The sequence below is a fragment of the Carcharodon carcharias genome, chromosome 22 (genome assembly GCF_017639515.1).
Source record: "Carcharodon carcharias isolate sCarCar2 chromosome 22, sCarCar2.pri, whole genome shotgun sequence".
Lineage (NCBI taxonomy): Eukaryota > Metazoa > Chordata > Chondrichthyes > Lamniformes > Lamnidae > Carcharodon > Carcharodon carcharias.
The window spans coordinates 26593387-26612014 of record NC_054488.1 but is presented as its reverse complement, the minus strand read 5'-3'; positions in this window follow the sequence as shown (position 1 = coordinate 26612014).

The following is an 18628-nucleotide window of genomic DNA, read 5'->3' as shown; positions in this document are numbered from 1 at the left end:
TGATGGTGGGTTTTGATCCAGTAGATAGGGAGCAGCTGTTTCCACTGGCAGGTGGGTCACTAACCAAAACAGAACAAACATTAAAGAACCAAGGGGGAAATGGGGAGAAGTGCTGTAATCCGGAAAGCGCTGCCTGAAGAGGTGGTGGAAGCAGATTCAATAGTGACTTTCAAAGGGTGATTAAATACATCAAAAGGAGAGGTTTGCAGTGTTATGGGGATAGAACAGAGGAATTGACTAATTGGGTGACTTTCAAAGAGCCAGCACAGACGCGATGGGCCGAATTGTCTTTTGGGGGGGGGGGGTGGTGGTTAGTCAGGTTCTGGAAACGGTACATTCACCTTTTTTGAAGTAGGTTCACATTGATAACATAATTAGTGTTTCCAATTGACTCCAGTGTCGTCTTGGAGTCTCCAGAAATGAAAGATTAATCTTCAACTCCGGAGAAAAATCACCAGAGCACTGACAATAATGAACACGTTTGTTTACTGGTTATTAAAATATCAAAAAAGGCAAAAATCGTTTGTTCGACCGGGTGGGACGATTATATACAGCAAATCAGGTGTTGCAATCTCCAGGAATATATCCAGCAGATTCGCGACTTCACAACAGAGGGTGGCTGGAGCGTGGGATTGATTCCCGGCTACAACGATTTGTCAATTTAAAGTCAATGAACTCTTCAAAGAAGGAATTTCGATAGTTGTATAGGTAAGCCGGGAGCGAGCTGGAGAGTGGCAAGACGCCCAGCCGTGTGGAGAGAGGCCAGCACCCAGGACTGTTCCTGTATTTAAATGTTGTCCAATCTCACTGGAATTAGAATAGGAAGCTGGAGGAGATGGGGAAAGTCAGGCAATGGAGGGAGCGAGGAAGGAGGCAGTGGGAAAGGAGCTAACACGGTCACCTACGGTCAAGGGACTGGATATTAAAAATGAAAATGTCAACTCGGGAAAGGGGATTGTGCTCGCTCTCTGGGAGGTGAGATTTCCCTATGATTACAGCGGAGGCGAGGGAATGAAACTAATTCGCGTCCTTCGGAGAGAAGTTGTATTCAAGCACGAGAACCCGCTTTTGTCATCCAATCATCAATTGCTCTGATCTGTCATAATCAAAGCTTCTTTATTTCAACCTAAGTTTAAAATTATATTTTTAAAGTTACGGTTTTTCAATGTTGATTAATGCGGGACTCATTGGACGCTGAATTGTATGATCGTGTTCACTTCACTAGCACGGGCAAATGCTTTAGGGGTTAGTTAAAAAGTAAATCTTCCTCTACACTGTCCCCATCAAACACTCCCAGGGCAGGTACAGCAGAGGATTAGATACAGAGTTAAGCTCCCTGTACACTGTCACATTAAACATTCCCAGGACAGGCACAACATGGGTAAAAACAAAAAACTGCGGATGCTGGAAATCCAAAACAAAAACAGAATTACCTGGAAAAACTCAGCAGGTCTGGCAGCATCGGCGGAGAAGAAAAGAGTTGACGTTTCGCGTCCTCATGACCCTTCGACAGAACTAGGCAAATCCCAGGAAGGGTGAAATATAAGCTGGTTTAAGGTGTGTTTTTTTTGGGGGGGAGGGGTGTTTGGGTGGGGGGAGAGAAGTGGAGGGGGTGGTGTGGTTGTAGGGACAAACAAGCAGTGATAGAAGCAGATTATCAAAAGATCTCAAAGACAGAACAAAAGAACACATAGGTATCGAAGTTGGTGATATTATCTAAACGAATGTGCTAATTAAGAATGGATGGTAGGGCACTCAAGGTATGGTTCTAGTGGGGGTGGGGGGAGCATAAAAGATTTAACAATATTTTAAAATAATGGAAATAGGTGGGAAAAAGAAAAATAATTTATTGGGAAAAAAAGGAAGGGGGAAGAAACAAAGGGGGTGGGGATGGAGGGGGGTGGGGATGGAGGGGGGAGGTCAAGACCTAAAGTTGTTGAATTCAATATTCTGTCCGCAAGGCTGTAAAGTGCCTAGTCGGAAGATAAGGTGTTGTTCCTCCAGTTTGCGTTGGGCTTCACTGGAACAATGCAGCAAACCAAGGACAGACATGTGGGCAAGAGAGCAGGGTGGAGTGTTGAAATGGCAAGCGACAGGGAGGTTTGGGTCATTCTTGCGGACAGACCGCAGGTGTTCTGCAAAGCGGTCGCCCAGTTTACGTTTGGTCTCTCCAATGTAGAGGAGACCGCATTGGGAGCAACGAATGCAGTAGACTAAGTTGGGGGAAATGCAAGTGAAATGCTGCTTCACTTGAAAGGAGTGTTTGGGCCCTTGGATGGTGAGGAGAGTGGAAGTGAAGGGGCAGGTGTTTCATTTTTTGCGTGGGCATGGGGTGGTGCCATAGGTGGGGGTTGGAGAGTAGGGGGTGATGGAGGAGTGGACCAGGGTGTCCCGGAGGGAACGATCCCTACGGAATGCCGACAGTGGGGGTGAAGGGAAGATGTGTTTGGTAGTGGCATCATGCTGGAGTTGGCAGAAATGGTGGAGGATGATCCTTTGAATGCGGAGGCTGGTGGGGTGATAAGTGAGGACAAGGGGGACCCTATCATGTTTCTGGGAGGGAGGAGAAGGCGTGAGGGTGGATGCGTGGGAGATGGGCCGGACACGGTTGAGGGCCCTGTCAACGACCGTGGGTGGAAAACCTCGGTTAAGGAAGAAGGAGGACATGTCAGAGGAATTGTTTTTGAAGGTAGCATCATCGGAACAGATGCGATGGAGGTGAAGGAACTGAGAGAATGGGATGGAGTCCTTACAGGAAGCAGGGTGTGAGGAGCTGTAGTCAAAGTAGCTGTGGGAGTCAGTAGGCTTGTAATGGACATTGGTGGACAATCTATCACCAGAGATTGAGACAGCGAGGTCAAGGAAGGGAAGGGAAGTGTCAGAGATGGACCACGTGAAAATGATGGAGGGGTGGAGATTGGAAGCAAAATTAATAAATTTTTCCAAGTCCTGATGAGAGCACGAAGCAGCACCGAAGTAATCATCGATGTACCGGAGAAAGAGTTGTGGAAGGGGGCCGGAGTAGGACTGGAACAAGGAATGTTCCACATTCATGGGAATATAACAATATTCGGCACAACATGGGGTTAGATATAGAGTAATACTCCCTTTACACTGTGCCCATCAAACACCCCCAGAGCAGGTACAGCACAGGGTTAGATACAAAGTAAAGCTCCCCCTACACTGTCCCCATCAAACACCATTCAAGAAAGGAAATAGAGAGAAAATAGAGAAATAGAGAGAAAATAGGGAACTATTTTTTTCCAGAGCCATTCAGACTCAAAAAGTTAACTGCTTCTCTTGCCACAGATGCTACCAGACCTGCTAGGTTTTTTCAGCATTTTCTGTTTATATTTCAGATTTCCAGCCTTGCCAGTATTTTGCTTTTAATATTGTGATATGGCCAAGTTTGCTAATGACACAAGGTGAGAGAGTAAGCTGAGAGGAAGATGTAAAGAGGTTGCAAAAGGATATAAGGGAGCTTTACTTTGTATCTAACCCCATGCCGTATTTGCCCTGGGAGCGTTTAGTGGGACAGTGTAGAGGGAGCTTTACTCTGTTTCTAACACCGTATTGTTAAGTGATGGGTAAGAAAATGGCAGATGGAATGTCATGCGGGGAAAAATAAAATGATGCCTTGCTCTTGTGTGCTTAAAGGAAACAGATGTCCTCATCCTGAAGGATCCTTTGTCTGTAAGTAGCTGTTGTCCCTCAGGATTTCAACTCTTGTTAAGGGGAATATCACAGCTGTATGACAGGAAGACACCTCGTTGGGCTCATGCAGTGAGGCAATATGGGTAGAGCTCCGGAATAGGAAGGGTGCAGTCACAATGTTGGGGGTTTACTATAGGCCTCCCAATTGCCGGTGGGAGATTGAGGAACAGTTATGTAGGCAGATTTTGGAAAGATGTAAGAGCAATAGGGTTGTTGTGGTGGGTGATTTTAACTTTCCCTATATTGACAGGGAATCACAGTACTAGGGTTTTGGATGGTGCAGAATTTGTAAGATGCATCCAGGAGGGCTTCCTGAGACAATATTTAAATAGTCCAACTAGGGAAGGGGCAATACTGGACCTGGTATTAGGGAATCAACCCAGCCAGGTGGTCGAAGTTTCAGTAGGAGAGCATTTTGGGAAAAGTGACCATAATTCAGTAAGTTTCAAGGTACTGGTGGATAAAGATAACAGGAGTCCTCAAGTTAAGGTGCTTAATTGGGGGAAGGCTAATTATAACAATATTAGGCAGGAACTAAGGAATCTAGACTGGAGGCGGATGTTTGAGGGCAAATCAACAACTGACATGTGGGGCGCTTTCAAACGTCAGTTGATAAGAATTCAGGACTGGCATGTTCCTGCTAGGGTGAAGTCTAAGTATGGCAAGTTTCAGGAACCTTGGATAACAAAGGATATTGTGAGATTAGTCAAAAAGTAAAGGGAAGCATTCATAAGGGCTAGAAGTCTGGGAACAGATGAAGACCATGGAGAAGACAAAGAAAGTGGGAAGAAACTTAAGCAAGGAGTCAGGAGGGCTAAAAGGGGTCATGAAAAGTCACAGGCAACCAGGATTAAGGAAAATCTCAAGGCCTTTTATACATATGCAAAGGGCAAGAGGGTAGCCAGGGAAAGGGTTGGCCCATTCAGGGACAGAGGTGGGAATCTGTGTGTGGAGCCAGAAGAAATGGGAAAGATACTGAATGAATACTTCTCATCAGTATTCACCAAAGAGAAGGACTTAGCAGTCGATTTGTCTAGGGAAGAGTGTGTAGATAGCCTGGATCATGTTGAGATCAAAAAGAGGTGTTAGGCGTCTTGAAGAATATTAAGGTGGATAAGTCCCCAGGGCCAGATAGGATGTAGCCCAGAATACTGAGGGAGGCAAGGGAGGAGATTGCTGGGGCCTTGACAGAAATCTTTGTATCCTCACTGGCTATGGGTGAGGTCCCAGAGGACTGGAGAATGGCCAATGTTTAATGGCCATTGTTTAAGAAGGGTAGCAGGGATAATCCAGGAAATTACAGGCAGTGAGCCTTACGTCAGTGGTAGGGAAATTATTGGAGAAGATTCTTCGTGACAGGATTTACTACCATTTGGAAGCAAATGGGCGTATTAGTGAGAGGCAGCATGGTTTTGTGAAGGGGAGGTCGTGTCTCACTAACTTGATCGAGTTTTTTGAGGAAGTGACAAAGATAATCAATGATGGAAGGGCAATGGATGTTATATACATGAGTTCAGTAAGGCCTTTGACAAGGTCCCTCATGGCAGACTGGTACAGAAGGTAAAGTCGCATGGGATCAGAGGTGAGCTGGCAGGATGGATACAGAATTGGCTTGGTCATAGAAGACAGAGGGTAGCAGTGGAAGAGTGCTTTTCTGAATGGAGACCTGTGACTAGGGAGTTCCACAAGGATCAGTGCTGGGACCTTTGCTGTTTGTGGTATACATAAATGATTTGGAGGAAAATGTAACTGGGCTAATTAGTAAGTTTGCAGATGACACCAAGGTTGGAAATAGTGAAGAGGATTGTCAAAGCATATAACGGGATATAGATCGGTTGGATACTTGGGCGGAGAAATGGCAGATGGAGTTTAATCTGGACAAATGAGAGGTAATGCATTTTGGAAGGTCTAATACAGGCAGGAATTACACAGTAAATGGCAGAACCCTTAAGTGCATCAACGGGCAGAGGGATCTGGGTGTACAGGTCCACAGGTCACTGAAAGTGGCAACGCAGGTGGATAAGGTAGTCAGGAAGGCATATGGCATGCTTGCCTTCATTGGCAGGGGTATTGAGTATAAAAGCTGGGAAGTCATGCTGCAGCTGTATAGAATCTAGGTTAGGCCACACTTGGAATATTGCGTGCAATTCTGGTCACCACATTACCAGAAGGATATGGAGACATTGGAGAGGGTGCAGAGGAGGTTTACCAGGATGCTGCCTGGTCTGGAGGATATTAGCTATGAGGAGAGGTTGGAGAAACTCAGATTGTTCTCACTAGAGTGACAGAGATTGAGGGGGGACTTGATAGAAGTTTACAAAATTATGAGTGGCATGGACAGAGTAGATAGTCAGAAGCTTTCTCCCAGGGTGGAAGAGTCAATTACTAGGGGACATAGATTTAAGGTGAGAGGAGAAAACTATAAAGGTGATGTGCGGGGCAAGTTTTTTACGCAGAGGGTAGTGAGTGTCTGGAATTCGCTGCCAGAGGAGGTGGTGGAAGCAGATACGATAGTGGTGTTTAAGAGGCAGCTTGACAAATACATGAATAGGATGGGAATAGAGGGATACGGACCCCAGAAGTGCAAAATGTTTTAGTTGACCGGCAATATGATCGGCGCAGGCTTGGAGGGCCAAAGGGCCTGTTCCTGTGCTGTACTATTCTTTGTCCTTTGTTCTTTCTCTTCTGCCATCACCACCAAAAATTCACTGGTTCTGCTTTCGGCCATGGTTTGTTACCCTAAGCATGGGACCCCTACCTGGGCCTGAGGCGCGTTGCACAGGCCAGTGACGATCACCCTCTGAGGTCATTTTTGAAAAGAATTTTTAAAAATCTTTTAAATAGATGAGAGTCTAGTAAATGTTGGCATACAGAGACATTTGAAAATTTCTCACCCTATCACCAAATCTTTAGATCCCGTAATGCCCAAAAATCTATTGATCTCAGTCTTGCATTTGTCATTGACTAAGCATCCACAATCCTCCGGGGTAGAGAATTCCAAAGATTCACACCTTTCTGACTGGAAAAATTTCTTCTCATCTCAGTCATAAAGACCCCCATATCCTAAGACAATGGCCCTTATTCTCCACTCTCCAGCCAGAGAAAACAACCTCTCAGTGTCTACTCTGTTAAGCCATCTGAGAATTTTCTGTTTCAATGAGATCAGCTCTCATTCTTCTAAACACTAGAGAATATAGACCTAATGTACTCAAAGACTCCTCATAGGGCAATCCCCTCAGGGATTAATCTAAAGAACATTCATTGCACTCCCTCTAAGGCTTCCTCTAATGTCCTTCCTTGGATAAGAAGACCAAAACTGTACACAACAGTCTTTGTGTGGTCTCACCAAACCCCTACATAACTGTAGTAAGACTCTACTTTTATACTGCAATGACAAAGGCTAATGTATCATTGGCCTTCTTAATTGCTTGCTTTATCTGTGTGTTAATTTTTAGATACAGAGTAAAGCTCCGTCTACACTATAACATTCAAGACTCTCAGGACAGGTTCAGCATAGGTTAGATACAGGGCTAGACGTACTGAATATACACATACAACATCTAGTACATGCTCCCAGTCTCCCCTCAGTGGCTCATCCATGTCCCTATCTTTCATTCGTTATGTCTCACGACCCTGTTTGCTTTAAAGCATTCCTTTTGTTATTTGGTGGCTGAGGGCCAGATTATTTGATGTTTCCTCATGTTTTTGATGAGTTTACTGGAGTATTTTCATGCGATGTGGGTCTTTGAGTTTAAATCTGATATTAGTCGGGAAGATCCTAGGTCTGCGCTGACTCTGTGGCTCTCAACCTGGGGCAGCAGCACCTGTCAGCTAAGGAGGGCAGCTGCAGTCAGAGTTCCTGCTCCCAGTTGCTACCTATTGACATCTCTTCCACCACCCCAGAGACTGCACATGTGTGGCTGTTATGTGAAGTTAGAAGCAGCTGTGATTCCTTGCACAATTGAATAACTTTCTGATAGGCACAGCCGAGACCAGTCAGGCAAACTTTCGGAGGTCTGCTGTCGTTTACTGTAGCGCACTTCAGTACAGGTCAGTGCCTACAGGAGAGAAACAAGAAATTTCAGAGACAAGAATTGTAAAAGGCAAGTGTCATGGGAAGCACAAATGTCTCATATTGTATATTCAGTAGGTCTCATGAAGAGGTTCTGAATCTTGTATGGTTAACTGTAACTTTGGAGCTCCAATGCAGTGTATCGGGGTGGGGGTACCTAAAAGGTGCACTGGGGAACCCCATCCCCCAAAGTTCCCAGGTAAGGGTTCCATGCAATTGCCCAGGAAGTACAAGCCTCCAACGGGTAATTCCCCTGCACTGAGAACCATCCGAAAATGCAATTTAAATGCAACTTCCGACTTTCTTACTGCAATAGTTACCCAGAAAAATTTAGAAGAATTAAAACCATTTCTGGCTTCTGGGCAACTATTGGGCACCGACCCCCCCCCCCCCCCCCCCCCCCCCCCCACCCCCCCCACAGGACTCCCCCAAAGCCCAATCCCCCTAATCACACACCCCTGAATCCCAAGGGGACTACCTGACCACAGGACTCCCCCTCCCCACCACCATGAATACCCTACCCACCTCCATCCACACCCCCCTTCCAAATTGTAACCACTTACCTGACAAACCTACCTTCTCTCTTGCTGGACCTTTAAACCTACTTGATTTACAGCAGCTAGTGCAGTAAGAAAGGGGGTGTGGCCTCCTTGCATCAGACTCTGAAACCTCCGACTGAAGGCCCTGGAAGCGCTCTGCTCTGCACACTTCTTGCCCGGCCTGAGTCAGGAGGTCGGGCGAGAAAGGATCGGAAAGATTTTAAGGTAAAAAAATAGCAGAGTGGCAATCCAACATTCAGCGGGAGTTCAAGCCCTAAGTGTTTATTGATAACACATAACTATGTACATTTACACAAGGTATAGTCCCAGCTCGGAGCTAGCTCCATGCTGGCTTCTGCATAGGTCTCTATCCAATCCACAGCTCTCTCAAACTCTAATTACGGGACCCTTTACATCACACAGTGGGCAGTACTGTTCCCAGTCCCACATTAACCCTTGCTTTGCCTGATACCCTTATACCACGCTAGATTGCCTAAAAATACTATCAGCCACGGCCTAGTGGGATAACTCTCATCACTAATGCAGTGCTGTATTGTCTGAGGCACTGTCGCAGCAGATGTTAAGTCATGGCCTCATCTCCCATCTCAGGTCGGTGTAAAAGATCCCATGGCACTATTTTGAAGATTAGGCAAGTTATCACTGTTGTCATGGCCAAAATCTATGTCTCAATCAACATTACAAAAACAGAATCTATGGTTATTATCACCATTGTTGTTTGAGGGAACCTGCTATGTATTTCCTACATTACAAACCTCCTTTAATTCAAATGACACAAATCTTGGGTTTCAAAGGGTCTTTGGTTGCAGTCTTTGATGCAGAGAATTGAATGTTCCCACTATACTCCTCATCTGATCCAGGTCTTGGCCTTTTTAAAATTGTTCTTGGAATGTGAGTGTTGATAGCAAGGTCAGTATTTATTATCTATTCCTAATTACTATTATGAAGGTAGTATTGAGCTGTCTTCTTGGACTCCTGCTTATATTCTCTTCTTGGAAACAGCCATTGCCTGACACTAGTGTGGCACGAATGTTACTTGTTACCCTAAGGCTGAAAGTTGTTCAGTTTTGTTGCATGCTGGCACGAACTGCTTCAGTATCTGAGTTCTGAATAGTGCTGAACATTGTGCAATCATCAATGACCTTATGATGGACAATAGATCATTGATAAAGCAGCTGAAGATGGGCCTAGAACACTACCCTGAGGAACTCTTGCTGCAATGAACTGGGGCTGAGATGATTGACCTCCAATAATCACAACCATCTTTCTTTGTGCTAGGTAGTGGAGAATTTTCCCCTGAGTCCCACTGCTTTCAGCTTTGATAGGTATCTTGATGCCACACTTGGTCAAATGCTGCCTTGATGTCAGTGGCAGTCACTCTCACCTCACCTTTTGAGTTAGGCCATGTTAGGGGGAAAGTAAAAATGCTAAAAGAGAATACAGTAAGAATTTACTGAAAAACCCCTAAAATCTCCAGGCAGACATGGCTGCTAAACATATTATGAGTTGAAGATGAACATTGCACAGCCTTGAGAGTCAGACTGGAGACAAAAGTATGATATAAATTAGATTAATTGTACTCCTCTTTCTGATAGGGAAGGGGCAGATGGTTTTAGCTTAGACATGGGGAGATGAACAATGGACAAAGAGGGGGCTTTGATGAAGTACAAACAGTCTTGAGTTGTAAGAACCAAGGTCTTTGTGTACATGTTTTAATTTTTGGATAATATAATTATGTATACATCTTTTAGAATACTTGGTCTGCAAAATCACATGTTTATGTACTCAATAGGATAGAGTTAGTATGTCGGTTACCAATTAGATGTATTCAAATGCACTCAAATGTATTATGATAAAAAAAGTACAAAATAGTGAAATGTATTAAATCAGGGAGCTGGGTCTTCATTCTTAGGAATGAGTGCAGTTCCCTTGCATATGCTTGCATAAAATCGCTTAAAAGGAAGCCTGAGTCTTGTGTGGTCATTGCGGGATCGGAGAGTGTAACATCTCCTCTTCAGACCAGAAGATCATAAGACATAGGAGCAGAAGGAGGCCATTCAGTACATGGTTGATCTGATAATCAACTCCACTTTCCCCATAACTCTTGGTTCCCTTACTGATTAAAAATCTGTCTATCTCAGCCTTGAATATACTTGACAACCCAGCCTCTACAGCCCTCTGTGGTAAAGAATTCCATAGATTGACTGCCCTTTGAGATAAGAAATCCCTCCTCGTCTCTGTCTTAAATGGGTGACCCTTTATTCTGAGATTATGCCCTCTGGTCCTAGACCCTCCCACAAGAGGAAACAGCTTCTCAGCATCCACACTGTCAAGCACCCTAAGAATCTTATTTTTTCAATAAGGTCACCTCTCATTCTTCTAAACTCCAATGAGCACAGGCCCAAACTACTCAACCTCTCATAAGAAAATCCCTCCATACCCAGGATCAACCTAGTGAACCTCCTCTGGACTGTCTCCAATGCCAGTATATCTTTCCTTAGATAAGGGGGCCAAAACTGTTCACAGTATTCTCGGTGTGGTCTAACTAATGCCTTGTATAGTTTTAGCAAGACTTCCCTATTTTTATACTCCATTCCCTTTGAAATAAAGGCCAACATTCCATTTGCTGTCCCTATTATCTGCTGAACCTGTATGCTAGCTTTTTGGGATTCATGCATGAGGACCCCCAAATCCCTCTGTGCTGCAGCTTTCTGCAGTCTTTTTCCATTTAAATAATATCCAGTTCCTCTATTCTTCCTGCCAAAGTGCATAATCTCACATTTCCCACATTATATTCCATCTGCCAAGTTTTTGCCCACTCACTTAACCTGTCTATATCCCTCTGTAAACTCTTTGTGTCATCCTCACTACTTGCCTTCCCACCTATTTTTATGTCATCCGCAAACTTGGCGATAGTACATTCACTTCCATTATCCAAGTCATTAACATATATTGTAAATAATTGTGGCCCCAGCACTGATCCCTGTGGTACTCCACTAGTTACACGTTGCCAACCTTTATCCCAACTCTAGTTAGCCAATCCTCTATCCATGCTAATATACTACGCCCAACATCATGGCTCTTATCATATTAGTTAGTCTTATGTGCTATATCTTATCTAACACCTTTTAGAAATCCAAATATATTACATCTATTGGTTAACCTTTATCTATCCTGTTTGTTACCTCCTCCAAGAATTCTAATACATTTGTCAGGCATGATTGCCCCTTCATGAAGCCATGCTGACTCTGCTTGATTATATTATGCATTTCTAAATGCTCTGCTATTACATCCTTTATAATAGACTTTAACATTTTCCCAATGACAGGTGTTAAGCTAACTGGCTTATAGTTACCTGTTTTTTGTTTCCCTCCCTTTTTGAATAAAAGTGTTACATTGGCAATTTTCCAATCCTCTGGGACTTTTCCAGAACCTAAGGATTCTTGGGTGATTACTGCCAGTGCATCCACTATCTCTGTAGCTACGTCCTTTAACATCCTAGGATGTAACCCATCAGGTCCAGAGGACTAATCACCTTTAGCTCCATTCGTTTCCCTAGTACTTTTTCTCTAGTGATAGTTATTGTATTTATTTCCTCCCCCCCTTTTGCCCCTTGATGATTTAGTATTTTAGGAATGCTATTAGTGTCTGATAGAAGACTGATGGAAAGTATTTATTCAACTCCTCTGCCATTTCCTGGTTCCCCATTATTATTTCCCCAGCCTCATTCTCTAAGGTTTACTTTGGCCTCTTCCTTTTTATATATTTAAAGAAGCTCTTACGTCTGTTTTTATATTACTTGCTAGTTTACCCTCAAAGTTTATTTTCTCCCTCTTCATTTTTTTTGACCATCTCTTGTTGGTTTTTAAAACTTTCCCAATCTTCTGGTTTACCACTAATCTTTGCCACATTGTATGTTTTTTCTTTCAATTTCATACTATCCTTAACTTCCTTGGTTAACCATGGTTGGTTTATCCACTCTCTAGAATCCTTCTGCCTCAGCTCAGTTCAGCTCTTTTATTCATGTTTGGACTATATTGAGGTCAAGAGCTGACTGGTCCTGGTGGAGCCCAAACTGAGCATCAGTGAGTAGGTCATTGTTGAGTAAATGCCTCTTGAAGCACTGTCAACAATATCTTCCAGCTGATGATCGAGAGTAGACTGATGGGCAGTTTTTGGTCATTTGGATTTGTCCTGCTTTTGTAAGAGGACATACCTCATAATGTTTCCACATTGCTGGGTAGATGCCAGTACTGGAACAGATTGACTAGGGACATGGCTAGTTCTGATGCTCAAGCCTTAAGTGTTGATGTCAGATGTTGTCAGGGCCCATAGCCTTTGCAGTATTCAGTATCTTAAGCTGTTTTTTTGATTTCACCTAGAGTGAATCAAAATGGCTGAAGACTAGCATCTGTGATGCAGGAAGCTAAGATGAATCATTCACTTGGCACTTCTGGCTGAAGATGGATGCAAATGCTTCAGCCTTGACTTTTGCATTAAAATGCTGGGCTCCCCCACCATTGAGCATGAGGATATTTGTAATTAGTTGTTTAACTGTCCACCACAACTGATGTGATAGGACTACAGAACTTCGGCCAGGTCCTTTGCTTGTGGGATAGTTTAGCTCTGTCTATTGCATGCCGCGTCTATGGTTTCATTTAAAAAGAGCGCAGAGAGCAGGGAGACTTCATTTTAAAAAGAGCAGTGGCAGCCAGTCTGTGAACTGGCCACGTTCTGAAAAAAAAGCAAAGTATGATGTCGCAAGTGATTAGTTGATGAATATTTTTCTCATTTACCTTATAAAACTCAGATAACTTATTAGTTTTTAACAGGTTTATTAGTAGTAATAAGGTTTAATAGCAGTAATAAAGCTTATTAGTAATAGTAGCATTTATTATTTATAAACTAATTTAGAAAAATCAATTAACTAACACACAATAAGGACAGCAGGCGATTTATGGCAACTGCAATATGGGAGCTGCTGGATACCAGCATGATCCATAGCAAACATGTCTGCAGTAAGTGTCTGCAGCTTGAGGACTTTGGCTCAGAGTTAATGAGCTTAACTCTGACCTTCGAACGCTGTGATGCATCAGGGAGGTGGAAAATTATCTGGATTCTTTGTTCCAGAAGGCAGTCACACCCTAGGTCTTCTGATTTGGTCAATGGTCAAGAACCATGATTGCGAGTGAGGAGACATAGATAGGACTAGGAATGAGGTTCTGCTAAGGGAGTATGAGCAGCTAGGGGCTAAATTAAAAAGCAGAGCCTCAAAGGTAACAACCTTTGGATCAAGAAGGTAGAAGTGGAGGAGCCTCAGTCCTTGCAACTGTTCAACAGGTTCATGGTTCTTGCAGCTTGTATGAATGAGAATATGAGCTGAAAGGTGGATGAGTGAACTGGCCATGGCACCGTGGTACAGGAAGCCATTCAAATGGAGAGAGTAAATAGGAATGTTGTGGTAGTACAGTATAGTCAGGGGGATAGACACAGTGACCTGTGGCCGAGAACGAGAATCCGGAAGGCTGGGCTGCCTGCCCAGTGGCAGGGTTCAGGAATCTGCTCAGAGCTGGAGAGGAACTTGCAGTAGGAAGGCGGGGATCCAGTTGCTGTGGTCCACGTAGGTACCAATGACAAGTCTAGGAAGGAGGTTCTGCTTAGGAAGTATGAGCAGCTACGGGCTAAATTAAAAAACAAGCTCAAAGGTCATATCTCTGGATTATTACTGAACCACAAGCTAATTGGTGTAGGGCTAATAAGTCTGGAGAGATGGATGCATAGGGCAAAGACTCATTTGGGAGAAATGGGTTTCAATTCATGGGGCACTGGCACTGGCACTAGCACTGGGGAAGGTGGGAGCTGAACTGTTGGGACGATCTTCACCTGAACTGTGTTCTGGTCAATTGTATAACTAGGATAGTAGAGAGGGCTTTAAAATAAATAGTGGGGGAAAGGGATCATGTATATGGAGATATGGTAAAGTAGCAATTTGAGAAATAATCAGCAGATTGCGGCAGGAAGGCCATACAAACTGCAGAATGTATCAGCAGATAAGGTCAGAGATTGCAAAAATGGTAAAAAGACAGAGTCAAAGGCTCTGTATCTGAAAGCACACAGCATTCGTAACAAAATGGATGAATTGTTAGCACAGATCGAAATAAATATGTATGACCTGATAGCAATCACAGAGACATGATTGCAGGGTGACCAAGGTTGGGACCTGAATATTGAAAGGTATTTGACATTTTGAAAGGATAGGAAGCTAGGAAAAGGTGGTGGGGTAGCTCTGTACATTAGTACAGTAGTGAGAGATGACCTTAGCTCGCAAGACCAAGATGTAGAATCAGCTTGGGTAGTAGAAAAGAACCAAGAAAAGTACAGCACAGGAACAGGCCCTTCGGCTCTCCAAGCCTGCGCCGATCATATTGCCTGTCAAACTAAAACATTTTGCACTTCCAGGGTCCGTATCCCTCCATTCCCATCCTTTTCATGTATTTGTCAAGCTGCCTCTTAAACACCACGATCGTACCTACTTCCACCACCTCCAATGGCAGCGAATTCCAGATACTCACTACCCTCTGCGTAAAAAACTTGCCCCGCACAACTCTAAAGTTTTCTCCTCTCACCTTAAATCTATGTCCCCTAGTAATTGACTCTTCCACCTGGGAAAAAGATTCTGACTATCTACTTTGTCCATGCCACTCATAATTTGTAAACTTCTATCAAGTCGCCCCTCAATCTCCGTCGCTCTAGTGAGAACAATCCGAGTTTCTCCAACCTCTCCTCATAGCTAATAACCTCCAGACCAGGCAGCATCCTGGTAAACCTCCTCTGCACCCTCTCCAACACCTCCATATCCTTCTGGTAATGTGGTGACCAGAATTGCACGCAATATTCCAAGTGTGGCCTAACCAAGGTTCTAATCAACTGCAGCATGACTTCCCAGCTTTTATACTCAATACCCCTGCCGATGAAGGCAAGCATGCCATATGCTTTCCTGCCTAACTTATCCACCTGCGTTGCCACTTTCAGTGATCTGTGGACCTGTACACCCAGATCCCTCTGCCTGTCAATGCATTTAAAGGTTCTGCCATTTACCGTATAATTCCTACCTGTATTAGCCCTTCCAAAATGCATCATCTCATATTTGTCCGGATTAAACTCCATCTGCCATTTCTCCACCCAAGTCTCCAACCGATCTATATCCAGTTGTATCCTTTGACAATCCTCTTCACTATCTGCAACTCCTCCAACTTTAGTGTCGTATGCAAACTTACTAATTAGCTGTTACATTTTCTTCCAAATCATTTACGTATACTACAAACAGAAAAGGTACCAGCACTGATCCCTGTGGAACACCACTAGTCACAGCTCTCTGTGATGAACAATGTATAAATTTTAATTATATATGTATTTTTGTGTTAAGGTAGAGTGGTCCCAGTTTCACTTAGGTTTTTTATGAGCCTTGGTGCATAGTAGTCTGGGTGGACCTATGGGTTTGTTTATGTATATATACATTTTAATGAGGTCTTCAACCTCTGAAATTAAAGAGATGGGTTAAAAAGGGGTTAGCAGTTTAGTAATTTTGGAAAAAAAATGAAGCTGAGAAAACTGGGCTGTTGCCCAGCAGCAACTGGTCAAGTGACAAGTGGTCAACTGACAGAGAAAGACAGGGAGCATTCAGTGGGTGTCAGAGTGTGATGACAGGTATTTTCAGCCCTGAGAGACTGAGTTTAGGGAACTCATGTTTGCTCTGCAGTTGAAGCAATAGTGAGTGTTGTTTTGGGGAAGAGATACTAGTTGGGTGAGAAGCCTCAAGTGAATGCTGAAGAATTCACTGGGGGGAAAATAGTTTGCACATGTGCCAGTACCAAGCAAGGAGCCTTTGTGTCAAGTTAGTAGTTCATATGCCTGTAAAGATATTGCTGGGTAAAGGAATATTGGGAAATTGAATCATCATCTTGCTTCTGTATTGAGATCTTTCCAACCTATTTGGTATAATTTAGTTCATTTTTGTTTTAATAAATATTTAATTCTGTGTTAAAGGTTCATCAGCAGACCTGTGAATTTGTTCAGTAACTTTCCTCCAAGGTTTCTAAAAAAAAGTTAGGATCTATCAAGCCAGGTTTCACACTAGAATCTGACTTATCCAATATTAACATTGGCTGGGATCGTAAGAGGTCACTTGTGGGAGTGGTTTATAGGCCCCCTAGCAGTGGGACAGAGTATACAGGAAGAAATGGAGCATGTAAGGAAGGTACCGCAATAATCTTGGGTGGCTTTAATCTACATGTAGACTAGGCAAACCAAATTGGTATGCCTGGAAAATGAGTTCCTAAGAGTGTATTCAAGACAACTTCTTGCAGCAGTACATTCTAGACACAACCAGGGAACAGGTTATTCTAGACTGGTAATGTGCAATGAGACAGGATTAATCAATAACCTTATAGTAAAGGAGCCTCTAAGTGACAACGATCATAACATAATAGAATTTCACGTTTAGATTGAAGGTGGGAAGCGTATGTCAAAGACTAGTGTTTTAAACCTAAATAAAGGTAATTATAAGGACATGAAGGCAGAGTTGGCTAAAATGAAATAGGAAAATAGATTTAAAGATAGGAAAGTAGATATGCAGCGGCAGACTTTTAAGGGGATATCTAATAGCTCTCAGGAAAGCTTTATCCCAGTGAGAAAGAAAGATTGAGAATGGTGAATCATCCGTGGCTAAATAAGGAAGTTAAGGAACCCTTGCCTCCCCTAACTTCTAGTTTAAAGCTTTATCCACATCCTTAGTAATAATATTCACTAGGATACTGATCCCAGCCTGAGATAAGTGGAGCCCACACCAATGGAACAGTGGCCTCTTTCCCAAGTACTGGTGCCAGCGCCCCATGAATCAAAACCCCTTTTCCCCACACTACTCTTTGAACCACACATTATTACCCTTGAGGTTCTTATTTAGAATTCTTCAAATTCTCCACAGAATCACATTCTTAGTTCTACATTATTCATTCCTACATGGACCACAATAACCAGATCCTCCTGCTCCAACTTCAAGTTCTTCTCAAACCACAAGATGACTTTGACCCTGGCACCAGGTTTACATTGTGCCCTGGTCAACATTCCTCCCTCAAGCAGACTAAGTGTTCCATTATCTTGAACTGGGATCATTCTATGCACATAAGATGTAGCTGATATGTCCTGCAAAAACCCAACCCTCATTTAGAGATAAATCACAGTATATTTACAGTGCAGGAGGCCATTCGGCCCTTTGAGTCTCACTGGCTCTCTGAAAGATCATTCCACCTAGTCCCACTCCCCTGCCTGATCCCTGTAACCTTGCACATTCTCTCTTTTCAGGTAGCAATCTAATTCCCTTTTGAATAACTTGATCGAACCTGCCTCCACCACCCTTTCAGGGAGTTTGTTCCAGGTTCCAACCACCCTCTGGGTGAAAAAAGGTTTCTTCACATCACACTTACTCCTTTTGCCAATTATTTTGAGTCTGCACCTTCTAGTTCTTGGTATTCTCTTGAGTGGGAACAGTTTGGCATTATTTACCTTGTCCATACCCCTCAGGATCTTGAATACCTCTATCAAGTCTCCTCTCAGCCTTCTTTTTTCCAAAGAAAATAGTCCCAGCCTCTCCAATCTATCCTCATAGCTACAGTTCTTCATCTCAGGAATCATTCTTGTGAATCTCTGTACTCTTTCCAATGCATTCACATTCTTCCTCAAGTATGGCAACCAGAACTGGATGCAATAATCCAGATGAGGCCTAACTGGTGTCTTATACAAGTTCAATATGACCTTCTTACTCTTGTACTCAAAGCATCTATTAATAAAAGCCTAAGATACTATATGCTTTATTAACTACTTTCTCAACATGCCCTGCCATCTTCAATGACCTATGTATGTATATACCAAGGTCTCTCTGTTCCTGCATCTCCTTTAGGGGATCTCCCTTTATTTTATACTGTCTCACCATATCTTTCCTGCCAAAATAAATCACCTCACACTTCTCTGATTTGAACTTCATCTGCCATTTGTCTGCCCAATCTGCAAAGATGCCTATGTCCTTTTGAAGTTCAAGACTATCCCCAAAACAGCTGACATTTCCAATCTTCGTATCATCTGCAAATTTTGAAATCATGCCCTGCATAACCACATTCTAGGTCATTTATATCAGAAAGAGTAAGGGTCCCAACACTAACCCCTGAGGAACTCCACTACAAACCTTCCATCAATCTGAAAAACAACTATTTACCTTTATTCTCTTTCCTGT